At 37.2% G+C, this 5,658-nt stretch overlaps 1 long non-coding RNA gene across 1 annotated transcript; it reads right to left on the bottom strand.

The window, feature by feature from the left end:
* Positions 1 to 3,508: 3,508 nt before the first annotated feature.
* LOC117832290 lies at positions 3,509 to 4,896 on the bottom strand. Its single transcript, XR_004635177.1, has 3 exons — positions 4,795 to 4,896; positions 3,768 to 3,910; positions 3,509 to 3,636 (listed from the first exon to the last, which is right to left on the bottom strand). It is a non-coding gene; the product is annotated as an uncharacterized LOC117832290 (long non-coding RNA).
* Between the last annotated feature and the right edge of the window lie 762 nt (positions 4,897 to 5,658).

The raw sequence follows: 5,658 nt of genomic DNA, 5'->3' as shown, positions 1-5,658 counted from the left end.
GGACAAGAGCTCAGGAGTGGACCAATCACATCCAAAAAGTAGGGCTATAATTAATCAATTCATGTAAGAAATTATTTTTACAAAATCCATACCAGCATTATTAGAACTCATTAATAGATTTGGAAAAATCTCAGGACATTAGTTAAATAAATCTAAATCTTCAATAATGTTCCTAAATCAATTAAAAAGCAAAAGTCATCCTAAAATAGTCACCCAATTTAGAATAGTAGATTGCTTCACATATCTGGGTATTCACATTGTCCCTCGACTTAAAGATATTGTAGCCAGCAATTATGAACCATTATTGCAGGGAATCTCAAAATCACTGGATAGGTGGGCGACCATGCCAATGTCATTAATAGGAAAAATCAATGTACTTAAAATAAACATAATGCCTAAATTACTGTATTTGTTTCAAAATCTTCCACTTCCTCCCACAAGTAGCCTTTTCACTCAGCTAAAAAGATTGTTGGATTTTTGTGGAATAATAGATGTCCTCGGAAACGACTGTCACTATAGTACTTGCCATCCGACAGAGGGGGGCTAAAATGTCCAAACCACTTTGTTGCTATTGGGCAGCACAATTAAGAACAATGATGTTTTATTTCACAGAAAGACATGCTCCTCTCTGGAGGGAAATGGAGGAGCTCCAGCTAAATGTACCTCTCCCTACATACCTGTACTCGTCAAACGCCAAGAACCTTAAAAAGAATACCAAAAACCCAATAGTGAAAAACATGACTGCAGTGTAGCGTCACGTTAGAAAATATCTGAAAGAAGGGCCCTCTCTCTCCGTCTTCAGTCCAATATGGAGAAATGACTCCTTCTCTCCAGGAAAAGCAGACGGGGGATATAAATCTTGGGCTAGGGAAAATAGGAGATTTATACAACCTGCAAAAGCAACTAATGACATTTGAAGAAACAGTGAATCAATTTAACATACCACGTAATCACTTTCTTAAATACCTGCAGTTAAGGAACATTATTAAAACACAACAAAACCAAAAGGGTACACTTTTTCATTGTATTTGGCAATGTGGTGAGATACAAAAATTCGGGCAAGAAGTGAAGCAATGCATCCAAAACATTTTACAGATTCAAATACCCTGAATCCCACAGCTGTTTATATTAGGTTTATACCCAGATAATTTGCATATAAAAAGAATCAACGTACACTACCGTTCAAAAGTTTGGGGTCACCCAGACAATTTTGTGTTTTTCATGAAACTCACACTTTTATTTATAAAATGAGTTGCAAAATGAATAGAAAATATAGTCAAGACATTGAGAATGTTAGAAATAATGATTTTTTGTTGAAATAATAATTTTTCCCTTCAAACTTTGCTTTCATCAAAGAATGCTCCCTTTGCAGCAATTACAGCATTGCAGACCTTTGGCATTCTAGCTGTTAATTTGTCGAGGGAATCTGAAGAAATTTCACCCCACGCTTCCTGAAGCCCCTCCCACAAGTTGGATTGGCTTGATGGGCACTTCTTGCGTACCATACGGTCAAGCTGCTCCCACAACAGCTCAATGGGGTTGAGATCTGGTGACTGCGCTGTCCACTCCATTACAGACAGAATACCAGCTACCTGCTTCTTCCCTAAATAGTTCTTGCGTAATCTGGAAATGTGCTTTTGGGTCATTGTCCTGTTGTAGGAGGAAATTGGCTCCAATCAAGCGCTGTCCACAGGGTATGGCATGGCGTTGCAAAATTGAGTGATAGCCTTCATTATTCAAAATCCCTTCTATTTTTTACAAATCTCCCACTTTACCTGCACCAAAGCAGCCCCAGACTGTCACATGACCTCCACCATGCTTGACAGATGGCGTCAGGCACTCTTCCAGCATCTTTTCACTTGTTCTGCATCTCACTAATCTTCTTCTGTGTGATCCAAACACCTGAAACTTCGATTCGCCTGTCCATAACACTTTTTTCCAATCTTCCTCTGTCCAATGTCTGTGTTCTTCTGCCCATATTAATGTTTTCCTTTTATTGGCCAGTCTCAGATATGGCTTTTTCTTTGCCACTCTGCCTAGAAGGCCAGCATCCCGGAGTCGCCTCTTCACTGTAGACGTTGACACTGGCGTTTTACGGGTACCATTTAATGAAGCTGACAGTTCAGGACCTGTGAGGCGTCTATTTCTCAAACTGGAGACTCTACTGTACTTGTCTTCTTGTTCAGTTGTGCACCGCAGCCTCCCACTTCTCTTTCTACTCTGGTTAGAGCCTGTTTGTGCTGTTCTCTGAAGGGAGTAGTACACATCGTTGTAGGAAATGTTCAGTTTCTTGGAAATTTCTCGCATGGAATAGCCTTCATTTCTAAGAACAAGAATAGACTGTCGAGTTTCATATGAAAGTTCTCTTTTTCTGGCCATTTTGAGAGTATAATCAAACCTACAAATGTGATGCTCCAGATACTCAACTAGCTCAAAGAAAGGCCAGTTTTATAGCTTCTCTAACCAGCAAAACCGTTTTCAGCTGTGCTAACATGATTGCACAAGGGTTTTGAAGGTGTTTCTAATCATCCATTAGCTTTCTAACGCGATTAGCAAACACAATGTACCATTAGAACACTTGAGTGATGGTTGCTACAAATGAGCCTCTATACACCTATGTATTTATTCCATTAAAAAACAGACGTTTGCAGCTAGAATAGTCATTTACCGCATTAACAATGTATAGAGTGTGTTTCTGATTAATTTAATGTTATCTTCATTGAAAAAACAGTGCTTTTCTTTCAAAAATAAGGACATTTCTAAGTGACCCCAAACTTTTGAACGGTAGTGTATATTTGTAGATTTAATAAAAATAAATAAAAATGGTTAAAATATTGGCAAAAGCATTAATAGCTCTCTCATGGAAAAACATCAGAAGACCTAATGAGGGCAGATGGTTGTCTGAACTATCTACAACGCTCCTTTTAGAGAAAATAACGTATACAATTAAAAAATCAACAACATAACTTCAACCAGATTTGGGACTGTTTCATTAATTATATAATAGGAACAGACTTGACTCATATGATGGAAGTGCCAGAGGATGTATAAATTGTAGCCTTTGCAGTGATCAAATCAAAACAGATTATGGACTGAAAAAGTGTAAATTACTAATAATATATTGACCCCTCAACCAAGAAGTGTAATAAACTAGGGGGGTCTGTTTAATTTGATATGTTTGTGTGTGTGTAATACATGTAATTGTATTTCCTTGTTAAACTGTGAAAACAATAAAAATAATGTTGGGGAAAAAAAGCAATAACAAAGTAGAAGAACGATAATGATAAACATTTCACTCAACGTAAACACCGTCTGTAGTCAGTCCATGCTCGACAAACACAAGTTAGACTCAACCTCATCTATCAGAAGCTCCTCTATTGAGCGGGAAGTTGTGATTATAACTAAATGAACTGATCGTTAACTATCTTTTTCTACTGGATGCAGATCAAACAGCCTTTGAATATAAAAACATTGACCTGAGAGAGGAGGAGAAAGATGATGTAACCGATCTTGTTACCCAGACAACACCAGGTTCCTTTATATTTGTTAACAGGGCAGTCTTGGTCCAACATGGGGGTGCAACAGTGGGCTCTGTCCTCTTCGTAATCCTACTGTGAGACTGCTGTTAGTGCCCTCCTGTGAGACCAAAGAGGAACTTTTAGCTCCAACTGAGCTTTTCTTAAACCAGCTGTAAAACATTCCTGGTTTGGTTGGATTTAGGATTTAGTTCAGAGGATGAAGTCATAGCTGCCTCCTCTTTCTCTGACCTGTGCTTATTCAGACTGAAGGATGTTTCCAGATCTGTCCCTCCACTCTACGTCAGGTTTAGGGGAAGCTCCTTTAACAACACACTGTAGCACAACCCCGTCTTTTATTTTAAGAGTTGAGACATACGGTTCAGGAGCTGCACCTGAGAGCACAGGGATAGCAGATAGTAAGTGACATGTGACTGAAGGACCATTACAGCAGTGCAAATATTATAATGGGATGTTTTATGTTCATCCCTGCAGATTAATGAGGATTACAGAGTGTTTATGTAGAAAAATAAATGAGGAAAGCAGAGAAACTAATGTTGTGATTTTAACAGTTAGAGAGTTTTGATTTCAGTCTGTTGTGATTATAATAATTCAGCTCTGCATTAAACCCCCCCGTATATAAAACGAATAACACTCTGAATTGTTGAAAATCTTTTAGAGAGATGGTGATTTCTGTTCATTCAGGAGTCAGCTGTTAGTGGTGCTGTTGAAGTTTAAGGAGCAGCTGTTTCTGTTACTTTGTATCAATAAAGATTCAAACATTTATCAACATGTCATTAAACTATCATCTTATCATTACAGCTATGTAGAAATAAATACTGAATTAATGTTAGCACAGGTAACCGGTAGAGGTATGCAGTATCAGTCACAGGTGTTCAGAGCAGATAAAAAACAGGTTATTAACAACTTTCTGAAAACATGTCCAGGTTCATTAAATTTGATGGGTAACAAACATGCACGGTGATAACGAGATCAGTGACGTCATCATGATCAGGACTCACCTGGGATGTTTTCCTCTGACCTGTCCTTTAATCTTTTATGACGTGGAGGTTGCACGCGACCCAAGGTTTATGTATAAAAGTGATAAACTCTAAAACTCTATTTTCATACTGATAGGACGGTCTAATTCACACATAGAACACCTCGTTTGAAAGCTTAGAGGTTTGTTATTTTCACGGATTTAAAGAGATAACTTTAGAAATTACGACTTTCATAAAGTAACGTTTAACTTTACAGCAACAAACCATTTGAAACTTACCTGTTATCCTGTCAGACCATCGTTCAAATGTGTTTAAAGGTCGAAAATCAGATTTTTACAGACGGACAGCGGCTCTATTTAAGGGATAAAATCACATCGATCAATCTAGCTCTTTCATATTCAACCAGAAGTCAAAATAAACTAAACTAACTTCCATTAAGTCTTTCTTTTACTTTTACTGTCGTTTATCAAACTTTAGTAACCAAGCAACATCGATTAACTTTAAATGACGGACAAACGCTTCAACCAATGATGTTCAAGATCTCTGAGAGCCACTTGACTTTGATTGACAGCTGTTTTCAGCCAATGGAGAGTCAGCACCGTAAAAACCTTCAGAGTTTGTAGCCTCTGAAGTTTCCTGTCTGAAGATATTATGGGAGTAAACGATGATGGACTGTTTGTGATAGTGGGTCACTTACATGACAGAAAAACAGATTTTATTGGTTCAGAGGAGAAAAAAATCAATAATATTTAACATCAAGTATGTATTTAAATATTAATCATATAATTTATATTCAAATATAACACTATGGAAAAAAAAATTGTGTTAAAAAGAGATTTATTTTCTTCTTTTGGAAACTTTGCAAAAAGTTTTAGAGAGCTCTGTGGACACCTGCTGGACATGCTATGTACTGCACTTTGTAAAATATCTCAGAGCAGCTTCAGTCTGTCAACATGAAACTTCACACAGACATTATAGACAAACTGAGGGATAAATCCTGAGACTTTCAGCCTGATAGTCTGTATTATAACTTATATTTAAGTACTATATAAATGAGGTGAAATTTAAAAAACAAAATAACTTTTACAATTTCTCTGTTTAATTATTTTTCCATTCAACTCTCTCAGAGCTTTAATGAACAT

The sequence above is a fragment of the Notolabrus celidotus genome, chromosome 1, assembly GCF_009762535.1.
Source record: "Notolabrus celidotus isolate fNotCel1 chromosome 1, fNotCel1.pri, whole genome shotgun sequence".
Classification (NCBI taxonomy): domain Eukaryota; kingdom Metazoa; phylum Chordata; class Actinopteri; order Labriformes; family Labridae; genus Notolabrus; species Notolabrus celidotus.
This window is presented reverse-complemented; position numbering and strand designations above follow the sequence as displayed.